At 42.2% G+C, this 13,570-nt stretch overlaps 1 long non-coding RNA gene across 1 annotated transcript; it reads left to right on the top strand.

Annotated features, from left to right (window-relative positions):
* Positions 1-259: 259 nt before the first annotated feature.
* Positions 260-7,175, top strand: LOC136949634 (uncharacterized). The gene is made up of 4 exons (XR_010877440.1): positions 260-428; positions 937-1,580; positions 1,703-1,808; positions 6,732-7,175. It is a non-coding gene; the product is annotated as an uncharacterized lncRNA (long non-coding RNA).
* Positions 7,176-13,570: the final 6,395 nt, after the last annotated feature.

The following is a 13,570-nucleotide window of genomic DNA, read 5'->3' on the forward strand; positions in this document are numbered from 1 at the left end:
AACTAATCCTGCAATTTGCTGCTGCAAGGACAATAAGAAACCATAAAACAGTGTCTGCTGTGCAGGGGGACTTAAGGTGTGATGTTTACAATGGGCTTTGCGACCAACTTGGTAGTCACTAAGATAAGCTGGTGGTACCCTTGTTCTCTGAGGCCTAGCCTGGGACGGGCCTGGACTAATTACAGTCTCAGTGTCTGACAAACCATGCTGATCTGACATAAATTCAGGGGCATCAGGATTTAGGGGATTTTGAGACTGAGAGGTACTCTGTTCAGGGGTTTCAAGGCTCGTGTTCTGAGTTTCCAAGTCTTGATCCACTTCCATTGAAGACAAATCATCCTCAATATCTCCCTCATCAGTCACCTCAGGAACTTGAGTCGGGATTGCCTGCACAACAGTACTCACAGGATCCGCTTCTAAAGTTGCAGGTAAGAACCCACAGGGAAGAAGCATATCTCGATGCAAAACCCGCTCTCTGCCCTCACCATTATCGGGCCTGACAACATACACAGGGATACTCTCATCCGGCTGTTTGGCAACAACGTAAACAGTGGATTCCCATTTGTCAGAGATTTTGTGCTTCTTCCTGAGACTCAGATTCCTCACAAGGACTCGATCCCCTACCTCTAAAGGCAAGGCGGTCACCTTAGCATCCCAGCGCCTTTTGTTCAACAACTGCCGTTTTTCAGCATTTCTTGACGCTAGCTCATATGCGTGTCTGAGTCTTTTCTTTAGGTCTCGCACATATTGTGTGTGCGTTTTGGGGTTGTGACCCTGAGGGCTGATGCCAAAACAGAGGTCAATGGGGAGACGCGGCTCTCTGCCAAACATGAGTAGAAAAGGGGCTTCGCCAGTCACATCGTTCCGTGTACAATTATATGCATGTACAAGGGGCTTGACATATTTCCTCCATTCCTCTTTCTTTTTGTCCTCCAGCGTTCCCAAGAGGTCGAGCAGAGTCCTGTTGAATCGTTCTACCGGATTCCCTCTCGGGTGGTAGGGTGTTGTGCGAGACTTGGCGATTCCAGCATGCTTACAAAGTTCTGCTACAACTTCTGACTCAAAACAGGCTCCTTGATCACTATGCAGCCTGCGTGGAAAACCATAGTGACAAATGAAGTTTTCCCATAACACTGTGGCAACAGTCTTGGCTGTCTGGTCTCTAGTCGTATATGCCTGTGCATATTTTGTAAAGTGATCAGTTATGACCAATATGTTTCTAGTGTCTCTTGAGTCAGGTTCAATTGTCAGAAAATCCATACAGACTAACTCAAGGGGACCACTGACTTTGATGTTAACTAGTTTGGATGCCTTTTGCACCTTAGATTTTCGTTTGACACATCTTTCACAGCTTTTGCACTTTGTCTCAATGTATTTCGCCATCTTCGGCCAGTAGAACCTTGCTCTAGCTAATTCCAAAGTTCTTTCGATACCCATGTGGCCTGTCTCATCATGAATACCTTGGAAGGCTCGTTCTCTGTGACTACTGGGTATGACAAGTTGAAGAAACGCTTCACCTCTTTGGTTGAGAACCTTGCGGCATAACACTCCATCCTTCAAGAGTAATTTTGATCTCTCACGTAAGAGTTGAGCAACCTCTGGCTCCACAGACGTTTTATCAAATACCTCAGTGTCAGGCTGCTCTTCCAGTATACAAATAACTTGTGCCAATACTGCGTCTTCCCTCTGCAACTGATGCCAGTCCTCCATAGACATTTCTGGCAGAGCTGATTGTCCTGGCCCAGGGACTGGATCTTCCAGATCATCAGGGACCGCACTTTCATGACACAAGAGAGTTTCCACTGCAGGTATGACACTATCCGGATCCCGATTGTCTTGTGAAACTGCATGAACATTGACACCGTGGCGCATACAAAGAGTGCTCACTGTCTCCCCATCCAAAACCTGGAACTCCTCAAGTGAGAGGCTAGCGCGATCTAGCATACCGGAGATTCTCTGGTCCATCTCTCGAGACTCATCATCGTCTTCGGATGGTTCATGAGGCCTCCTCGAGAGCCCATCAGCATCGATATTCAGCACACCAGATTTGTAATGGATGTCAAAGTTGAACAATGATAGAGAAGCAAGCCATCTGTGGCTCGCGGCATCTAGCTTTGCACTTGTCAACACGTATGTCAGAGGATTATTATCCGTTAGCACTTTGAAGTTAGCCCCGTACAAATAGTCATGAAACTTTTCACTGACCGCCCATTTAAGGGCGAGAAATTCTAGCTTATGCACGGGGTAGTTTTTCTCACTTTTAGAGAGACCACGACTGGCGTATGCTACCACTCGGGTTTGGCCATCTTGGACCTGGTACAGGGCTGCACCTAAACCGGTCATACTGGCGTCAGTGTGGAGCACATATGGGAGCTGCCAGTTGGAAAACGCAAGCACAGGGGCAGATGTTAATTTCTCAATAATGAGCTCAAATGCTGCTTGGCAATCAGCGGTCCATAATGCACCAAGTGGATGTGACTGTTTTCTTGGCCAGGAGTTAGGGCCTTTGTGCCTGGGCGCTAGATCTCCTTTCAACAAATCATTTAGTGGCCTAACAACCCTGGCATACTCTCTCACAAATCTTCGGTAATACCCTGTGAAACCTAAAAACGACCGAAGCTCTTTGGCTGTTTGTGGCCGGGGCCATTCTTTTACAGCAGCAACTTTGTCAGGATCGGGTTGGATTCCCTCAGCAGATATCACATGCCCTAGATATTTCACAGAGGTCTGGAAGAATTTGCATTTGGAAGGGGACAGTTTGAGGCCAAAATCAGAGACGCGTTTGAGAACCTTCATTAATCTCTCCTCATGTTCCTCCAAAGAGCCAGAGAATATTATGAGATCGTCGAGGAAAGCAACAACCTCTTGGAGGTTGATACCTTGCATCACCTTCTCCATGGTTCGCTGGAAGGTTGCTGGAGAGTTGGTCAGGCCTTGGGGCATTCTCCGAAATTGCCATGTTCCAAAGGGTGTTGTGAATGCTGTCTTTGGCCGATCAGAGGGTTCAACCTCCATCTGATAGTACCCACTCTTTAGATCGAGTACAGTGAACCATTTTGAGCCTGACAGCAGGGAGAATGTCTCCTCTATACGGGGTAATGGGTAGGCATCTTTTTTAGTCAAGTTGTTCAGTCTGCGGTAATCCACCACCATCCGCAGATCTCCGTTCTTTTTCCGGACAAGAACAATTGGAGAGGCATAGGGGCTATGTGATTCCTCTATGATGCCTATGGCCAAAAGGTCTTGGAGATGCCTTTTTAAGTCATTGAAGTCGGCAGGTGAGACACGTCGAGTTCGCTCTTTGAATGGTACATGAGGGTCAAGCTCTATGCGATGGGTGACTCCTGCAATGTTACCAACATCTAGATCATGTCTAGAAAACGCATCTGGCACTTCTTTGTTTATTCTAGCCTGTATGTGCTCCCTTAGTTCTGGTGCTATGGGGCTGTCGCTGAAATCAGGATAGAAGATTTCAGCTGCTGAATTGATCTTTTCATTTTGTGACACCGACAGAGCATGTGTCTGTGGAAAGGCAACATCTGACTGTTTGTTCTGTTCAAAGTGTGAAACGGGCACTGCCCAGTCAATGGGAGAGCACTCTGCAATGACTGTTTTTGGGTATAAGGTGATGTCACGCTGAGAAATATTTTTGACAGCAAGCTTAAATTTATTGTGGGATTGAGGCTTTACATCCACTATCTGGTCATAGACAATCAGGCCTCCTGGCATGGGTATTTCCTCCGTACCACCCACAAGAGCTTGGAACTCACCTTCACCAGGTTTATTGTGACAGATGCCCTTTAAAGTACAAAGCTCTCCACGCTTCAAGCGTATGGGTACTTTGCTGCTGAGCCTTACACGCAGAACTTTGGCATCTTTTGTTTGGGAGTCAGTCCGGTTGTCACACTCTGCATAAGCCATTAGCCAGCTGGCCTGGATAGAAAGGGTTTCTGGGAACTTAGTTCCGCCTTGCTTAATGCAGTCTTGGATCATTGGACGCAGGACATTAGTACCTACAAGCAAAGAATGCTTGTCATTGTATGACTGATCTGGGCTTACTAAAGCTAAGATGTGAAAACATTGGTTTGTGCCACATTTATCTTTAGGGAACTGCACATCCACTTCAACATAGCCCAAATATGGAACCTTTTGTCCCGCTGCACCTTCAATGTTTAGGGCATCTTTGATAGAGAATAACTGTCGGTGGGGAAGGTAACGGGAATAAAATGACTGGGATATGATTGTTACTTGAGACCCTGTGTCAATTATGCAATTGCATTGGACTCCATCTAACCATGCTTCACTATCACAAGGCTCTCCAACAAGTCCTGCTGGAATCTGAATAGTTGCTGATGCATTTGGGGGTTCCTGCATGCACCGGCTCAAAACAGGGGAACTAGTTTGACACTGAGCTCCTGCTTGTCCCACAGCAGGAGCCCTTAACTGTTTAAAGACAGATTTGGCTGGGGGCTTGTCTGTTGGTAGCTTAGTGGACGTTGGGTTTGTCTAGTTTGGTGTCTCTCACAAAGTTTCTTCTGCACCAGCACAGCATTAGTTTGGTTTGTGCATTGCGGCATCATATGTGACTCCTCTCCACAATTGTAACAAAACCTGCCTGCTTTAATGAGATTCTCTGTGGGCACGGCTTGGAGTGGTGGAGCTGTGTTGCTGCCTTTTGCTTTCGGTGAGAACTTTCGTCCTGCTCTATCATATCTGGGGGGATTGGCATTTAGAGTAGTGACACTTTGCTTTAGCTCAGCCTCTAACAGTCTGATTCTCTCCTCAAGCTGCTCCCTAGTGTTAGCATCGCACACCGCTAGAACTTTGTTGCTAGGGGGCTCAGACTCATCAGTAGTTAGGTGTGTCTTAGTATGAACTTTGGTTGTGCTCCCAGCAGTATGTCGCTTTTTCCTCATTTCCTTTAGCTGACTTTCTTTCTCATAATTTCTTATTTTGAACAGCAACTCCGAGAAAGTGGGCGTGCTCTGGGAGGGGTCATTGAGTTGTTCTTTTAGGTGCAATGTGGTTATCATACTGTCTTCCCAGCAGCCTCTTAGGAACTGCTTTAAAAGTTGAGAATCACCATTTTGTTTAGCCACACCTTTATTTTCAACTACTTCCTGTAACAGAGTTTGGAGTCGACGCAGGTAGTCGGATGCTTTCTCCCCACTGTCCTGATGGGTCTCTAAGAACTGAATATACAGCTCCTCACCTCCTGTAACGTTACCATAAGCCTTGTCTAGTTCATGGAGATAGTCACTTGGTGGGGCTTGGGCTCCAATAGAGAAAGCCACATTTAAAGCAGGGGTATGAAGGCTATCAAGAAGCATACGTCGCTGCTGTGCCTCTGACAGGCTGGAGTCGTTTATTACTTGCTTAGCTCTAAGCCGCCACACTTTGTAATCCACCTCTGTGGAAGGTTTAGGAGAATTTCCAGAGAATGGACGCAGTTCTCTTGCAGGTGGAATGAACACCAGGGAATCGTGTTTTACAATATGTTCCACGATTACTCTCTGAACATCTGCAGGGAGGGGGTCAACAAGCAGAGTGTCATTAGGGGCCTGTCTTGGACTGGATGAATAGCTATCAGCACTGAAGACAACCGGTCTTGGATTAGGGGTAGACTGTGCTTTAAATGCCGGGGCTTCAAGAGCAGATGCTGGGGTAGAAGTTACTGGGCCCTTGTCACTATCCCCTTTTCCAGAAATATGATTCACTGCTACTTGATTCAAAGTAATGGGGCTCATGTTATATGTTAGAGCTAAATCATTTACCTGCTCTCTGAAATTGACTGTCATGTCATTAATAGCACGAGCAAGAGGCACTACATCATCTGTGGGTGGCTCACTGACTGACTTAGGTGGACAGTATTCATCTATCTGCATAACCTCCCAATATGAGTCATCAGCTGGATGCTCGCGGTCTAGAAGCATTGGAGTTAAAGACTCGCTAAACTGACACAGAATGGTATTGGGAAGGCTGTCAATGTGATGCACTCCAACAACATCATCTAGTAATGCAAAAACCCTTTTTACATCTTCCAGTTTAACCTCATCTGGGACACCCTTAAGCATAACTGTGCGCTCTGGGTCAAAACCATACATGTCACAAAACTCCATTTTGTTTTCTCAATTAACCCAACCTTACAATTTTCAGATGATTATACTTTAAAGAGTTTTTATATTTAAGATCAAGTAGACACACTTCAGTCCCTGTTCGGGCGCCAATTTTCGTCTGTAACCAATAAACAGAATTTCCTCGGGTTGTGATAGCAGTTTACTATCGATCCAGTTTTATTTAACATTTGCTGAACTGAAATGCGTCTTACTTGATTACAATGTAGGGCAGGAACATCATAAAACAGTAAACCTTAAATCACATGGAAATGTGATTATAGCAATTAGAAAAAAAAAATATATATATATATATTTCCCCTTTTTTTTTTTTTAGGCAGTTAACCAAATACTTAAATGTCTGAACAACACCCTGTTATTCAGAACAAAAATACCTGAAGGAATGTTACTCGTCTTCTTTAATTAAATGTCTCTTTCTCAGTCCATTAAAACAAAATGAATACCGAACGGTCTTCTTATAGAACATAGAACAAATCTTGAAGTGTCCTTATATTGTCTTTAGCAACAACAAAAAATTAAGTAACGTGCTGGCCAGCAATAATATTATAGAGCTCTATATGTGTGTGGTGGTTCAGTAGTTTTGCCTGCAATCCTCAGGATATTCAGAAGATGACGACGGCTCTTCACGAGCTCACGAGCCACAGGAAAGCACTCAGGAAACAGCGGCAGCGTCTCGTTAATGTTCATTCAATCGGCGGAGTTCCTTGCAAACGGTCTTCTTGTGGATAAACGTTACCGACGGACTTTCGGATATTATCCAAAGAAAACCGAGTACTTTGTACGGTAAATATTTCACTTAAAAATACTTTAACAAGTTAAACTCCAAAATTAAACAGCAGGAGAATCACAGCTGGACCACACATTGCTTGCAGGCATTGAAGAAGAGATCTACCCGCGAAAAACTTAGTCTCCAAGGTAACAATAACACACACCGTAAAACAGCAGTCGTAAAGCTGCCGCAACATAAAGTGGTCGTAACCCTTAAAGAGACACACACCAAAAACAGTGATAATACAGAAAAGCATTAGCTGACTGAAAATATATCTGGGTTACATCTGCACTAAGAGTCCCAACTAATTCTGCCTTTGGATTGTTGCGATCGGTACCCTAACAATGGCATTGGCTTGTACTTATAACAGAGTAAGTGCTACTTGTTGGGGTAGTCTTCTGTGACTTTTACATCTGTTATTCATACACATTGTGTTTGTCATGTGCTTCTAAATTCCACTATTACATTGCTTTAAATTGAAGCCTTGATTGATTTCAATGTTCTTCAGTGCTTGTCTTTGGGGGCAGTGTGATCTGTCTGTTCATTCTCTATATTTGACCTGTGTTAGCAATCTTCTTTACATTTTACACTGCCTGTAGTAAATGTACCTGCATTTAGGTGCAATGTTTGCACTAAGAGTCCCAACTAATTCTGCCTTTGGATTGTTGCGATCGGTACCCTAACAATGGCATTGGCTTGTACTTATAACAGAGTAAGTGCTACTTGTTGGGGTAGTCTTCTGTGACTTTTACATCTGTTATTCATACACATTGTGTTTGTCATGTGCTTCTAAATTCCACTATTACATTGCTTTAAATTGAAGCCTTGATTGATTTCAATGTTCTTCAGTGCTTGTCTTTGGGGCAGTGTGATCAGTCTGTTCCTTCTCTATATTTGACCAGTGTTAGCAATCTTCTTTGCATTTTACACTGCCTGTAGTAAATATACCTGCATTTAGGTGCAATGTTTGCACGGAGAGTCCCAACTAAATCTGTCTTTGGATTGTTGCGATCGGTACCCTAACAATGGTATTGGCTTGTCCTTATAACAGAGTAAGTGCTGCTTGTTGGGGTAGTTTTTTGTGACTTTTACATCTGTTATTTATACATATTGTGTTTGTCATGTGCTTCTAAATTCCACTATTGCATTGCTTTAAATTGAAGCCTTGATTGATTTCAATGTTCTTCAGTGCTTGTCTTTGGGGCGGTGTGGTCTGTCTCTTCCTTTTCTATATTTGACCAGTGTTAGCAATCTTCTTTGCATTTTACACTGCCTGTAGTAAATGTACCTGCATTTAGGTGCAATGTTTGCACTGAGAGTCCCAACTAAATCTATCTTTGGATCGTTGCGATCGGTACCCTAACAATGGCATTGACTTGTCCTTATAAAAGAGTAAGTGCTACTTGTTGGGGTAGTCTTCTGTGACTTTTACATCTGTTATTCATACACATGTCATTTGTCATGGGCCTCTAAATCCCACACTTACATGACCTTACAGTGAAGCCTTGATTGATTTCAATGTTCTTCAGTGCTTGTCTTTGGGGCAGTGTGATCTGTCTGTTCCTTCTCGATATTTGACCAGTGTTAGCAATCTTCTTTGTATTTTACACTTCCTGTAGTAAATGTACCTGCATTTAGGTGCAATGTTTGCACTGAGAGTCCCAACTAAATCTATCTTTGGATCGTTGCGATCGGTACCCTAACAATGGCATTGACTTGTCCTTATAAAAGAGTAAGTGCTACTTGTTGGGGTAGTCTTCTGTGACTTTTACATCTGTTATTTATACACATTGTGTTTGTCATGTGCTTCAAAATCCCACTATTATATTACTTTAAATTGAAGCCTTGATTGATTTCAATGTTCTTCAGTGCTTGTCTTTGGGGCAGTGTGGTCTGTCTCTTCCTTTTCTATATTTGACCAGTGTTAGCAATCGTCTTTGCATTTGACACTGCCTGTAGTAAATATACCTGTATTTGGTGCAATGTTTGCACTAAGAGTCCCAACTAATTCTGCCTTTGGATTGTTGCGATCGGTACCCTAACAATGGCATTGGCTTGTACTTATAACAGAGTAAGTGCTACTTGTTGGGGTAGTCTTCTGTGACTTTTACATCTGTTATTCATACTCATTGTGTTTGTCATGTGCTTCTAAATTCCACTATTACATTGCTTTAAATTGAAGCCTTGATTGATTTCAATGTTCTTCAGTGCTTGTCTTTGGGGGCAGTGTGATCTGTCTGTTCATTCTCTATATTTGACCTGTGTTAGCAATCTTCTTTGCATTTTACACTGCCTGTAGTAAATGTACCTGCATTTAGGTGCAATGTTTGCACTAAGAGTCCCAACTAATTCTGCCTTTGGATTGTTGCGATCGGTACCCTAACAATGGCATTGGCTTGTACTTATAACAGAGTAAGTGCTACTTGTTGGGGTAGTCTTCTGTGACTTTTACATCTGTTATTCATACACATTGTGTTTGTCATGTGCTTCTAAATTCCACTATTACATTGCTTTAAATTGAAGCCTTGATTGATTTCAATGTTCTTCAGTGCTTGTCTTTGGGGCAGTGTGATCAGTCTGTTCCTTTTCTATATTTGACCAGTGTTAGCAATCTTCTTTGCATTTTACACTGCCTGTAGTAAATATACCTGCATTTAGGTGCAATGTTTGCACTGAGAGTCCAAACTAAATCTGTCTTTGGATTGTTGCGATCGGTACCCTAACAATGGCATTGGCTTGTCCTTATAAAAGAGTAAGTGCTACTTGTTGGGGTAGTTTTCTGTGACTTTTACATCTGTTATTTATACACATTGTGTTTGTCATGGCCCACTAAATCCCACACTTACATTACCTGAAAGTGAAGCGTTGATTGATTTCAATGTTCATAAGTGCTTGTCTTTGGGGCAGTGTGATCAGTCTGTTCCTTCTCTATATTTGACCAGTGTTAGCAATCTTCTTTGCATTTTACACTGCCTGTAGTAAATGTACCTGCATTTAGGTGCAATGTTTGCACGGAGAGTCCCAACCAAATCTGTCTTTGGATTGTTGCGATCGGTACCCTAACAATGGCATTGGCTTGTCCTTATAACAGAGTAAGTGCTACTTGGTGGGGTAGTCTTCTGTGACTTTTACATCTGTTATTCATACACATTGTGTTTGTCATGTGATTCAAAATTCCACTATTACATTGCTTTAAATTGAAGCCTTGATTGATTTCAATGTTCTTCAGTGCTTGTCTTTGGGGCAGTGTGGTCTGTCTGTTCCTTCTCTATATTTGACTAGTGTTAGCAATATTCTTTGCATTTGACACTGCCTGTAGTAAATGTACCTGCATTTAGGTGCAATGTTTGCACTGAGAGTCCCAACTAAATCTGTCTTTGGATCGTTGCGATCGGTACCCTAACAATGGCATTGACTTGTCCTTATAAAAGAGTAAGTGCTACTTGTTGGGGTAGTCTTCGGTGACTTTTACATCTGTTATTTATACACATTGTGTTTGTCATGGGCCACTAAATCCCACACTTACATTACCTTAAAGTGAAGCCTTGATTGATTTCAATGTTCATAAGTGCTTGTCTTTGGGGTAGTGTGGTCTGTCTGTTCCTTCTCTATATTTGACCAGTGTTAGCAATCTTCTTTGCATTTTACACTGCCTGTAGTAAATGTACCTGCATTTAGGTGCAATGTTTGCACGGAGAGTCCCAACCAAATCTGTCTTTGGATTGTTGCGATCGGTACCCTAACAATGGCATTGGCTTGTCCTTATAACAGAGTAAGTGCTACTTGTTGGGGTAGTCTTCTGTGACTTTTACATCTGTTATTCATACACATTGTGTTTGTCATGTGCTTCTAAATTCCACTATTACATTGCTTTAAATTGAAGCCTTGATTGATTTCAATGTTCTTCAGTGCTTGTCTTGGGGCAGTGTGGTCTGTCTCTTCCTTTTCTATATTTGACCAGTGTTAGCAATCTTCTTTGCATTTTACACTGCCTGTAGTAAATGTACCTGCATTTAGGTGCAATGTTTGCACGGAGAGTCCCAACCAAATCTGTCTTTGGATTGTTGCGATCGGTACCCTAACAATGGCATTGGCTTGTCCTTATAACAGAGTAAGTGCTACTTGTTGGGGTAGTCTTCTGTGACTTTTACATCTGTTATTCATACACATTGTGTTTGTCATGTGCTTCAAAATCCCACTATTATATTACTTTAAATTGAAGCCTTGATTGATTTCAATGTTCTTCAGTGCTTGTCTTTGGGGCAGTGTGGTCTGTGTAGCACAGTCCACAGACAAAACACGGTACCATCACACCTTCTCCTACCCCCGACAAGGAGAGGGTCTTTCCCCTTTGTCCTTCTCCCAGAGGAGAAGCTTCAAAGCTTCTGGCCCAGCATGGGGTCAGAAACAGAGGCCACACGGCCTACAGTATCAGACAAAGGATTTATAAGGAAGAACTTTCTTATGTGGATTTACAAACATATTCTCAAGGACTACATGGCTCATGGACACTATTTCAATGACAGTAGTTGATGTGTTATAATGTGTGTTTTTCTCATTTACTTAGAACATTGTTTAATTGAGGTTTGATTATAACTTCCCTTCAAGGATAGTTAAGTCAGCCAATCTTGATATCAAAATGATTGTACCATACTAACAAAACCATTTATGAATGTTGTATTGTTATATTCTGAAGTTTAAGCATTCCATGGACAGTTTGAAATAACAGAACTCAAAAGGTACAGATACTTCACACCTAGGCAGATATCAGGACGACGCCTAGGTGGGGGGAAACTGACCAATGAAAGAGGTCACCTTCACGGAGACCCCCCCCTTGTTCTTTGGATTATAAAACCCCCAAACGTACAATCACCCTCGCTTGTTCGTAGGATTAAAACTGAGGTGAACCGGTCACTCTCTAACCTATTCCTCTCAATCGGCACATTCACTGAGCGCCCGGAACTTTGACGAGAGATTCCGCTTTCTATTCGTTGGACATAACGAACCTTTGACTCTTTCTTCAAACCGACAAAAGTAACTACGATTTGCAATATTTCTTACTTGTGATATATTGGCATGTTGTGATTAAATTGTTGATGTTTGTTTGTATTTTACAATTTAGCTAACTTAACCCTTGCTAAGTCAGTTACCCTTGCTCGTCCATTGTTACCCCAAAGGCCTACCTGTCCCTCTCTACCCCTCTCTCTCTCTCTCTCCCCCCTTCACACGCGCTCTACACAGCCATTGTGTTGCTCGCCCTCATTTGCATACAGCCACTGTACTACTCTGACTAACCCATAATTTACCTGGTATTTGTTCATTATAATTACATTCTCCTAAATAAATCATTGTGTATAATCCTCACGTATCACTCCCGTTATCTGATCTGCTCTACTTTCATAGAATTCACTACTTAAGATTAGATTGATTATTACGAAGGCTATTATTTCAATATTATTCAATAAGGTTTCCTCTATCCCTTTAACAATAAGAGGTGGTGCCCCCAAGAACTACATGCTTTATTATTAAATTAAGTATTGCTAATCTTAAACGAGCAAACCCCGCTACATCTGTCTCTTCCTTTTCTATATTTGACCAGTGTTAGCAATCGTCTTTGCATTTGACACTGCCTGTAGTAAATATACCTGTATTTGGTGCAATGTTTGCACTAAGAGTCCCAACTAATTCTGCCTTTGGATTGTTGCGATCGGTACCCTAACAATGGCATTGGCTTGTACTTATAACAGAGTAAGTGCTACTTGTTGGGGTAGTCTTCTGTGACTTTTACATCTGTTATTCATACACATTGTGTTTGTCATGTGCTTCTAAATTCCACTATTACATTGCTTTAAATTGAAGCCTTGATTGATTTCAATGTTCTTCAGTGCTTGTCTTTGGGGGCAGTGTGATCTGTCTGTTCATTCTCTATATTTGACCTGTGTTAGCAATCTTCTTTGCATTTTACACTGCCTGTAGTAAATGTACCTGCATTTAGGTGCAATGTTTGCACTAAGAGTCCCAACTAATTCTGCCTTTGGATTGTTGCGATCGGTACCCTAACAATGGCATTGGCTTGTACTTATAACAGAGTAAGTGCTACTTGTTGGGGTAGTCTTCTGTGACTTTTACATCTGTTATTCATACACATTGTGTTTGTCATGTGCTTCTAAATTCCACTATTACATTGCTTTAAATTGAAGCCTTGATTGATTTCAATGTTCTTCAGTGCTTGTCTTTGGGGCAGTGTGATCAGTCTGTTCCTTTTCTATATTTGACCAGTGTTAGCAATCTTCTTTGCATTTTACACTGCCTGTAGTAAATATACCTGCATTTAGGTGCAATGTTTGCACTGAGAATCCAAACTAAATCTGTCTTTGGATTGTTGCGATCGGTACCCTAACAATGGCATTGGCTTGTCCTTATAAAAGAGTAAGTGCTACTTGTTGGGGTAGTTTTCTGTGACTTTTACATCTGTTATTTATACACATTGTGTTTGTCATGGCCCACTAAATCCCACACTTACATTACCTGAAAGTGAAGCGTTGATTGATTTCAATGTTCTTCAGTGCTTGTCTTTGGGGCAGTGTGGTCTGTCTCTTCCTTTTCTATATTTGACCAGTGTTAGCAATCGTCTTTGCATTTGACACTGCCTGTAGTAAATATACCT

This window comes from Osmerus mordax, chromosome 9 (assembly GCF_038355195.1).
Source record: "Osmerus mordax isolate fOsmMor3 chromosome 9, fOsmMor3.pri, whole genome shotgun sequence".
NCBI classification, from domain to species: domain Eukaryota; kingdom Metazoa; phylum Chordata; class Actinopteri; order Osmeriformes; family Osmeridae; genus Osmerus; species Osmerus mordax.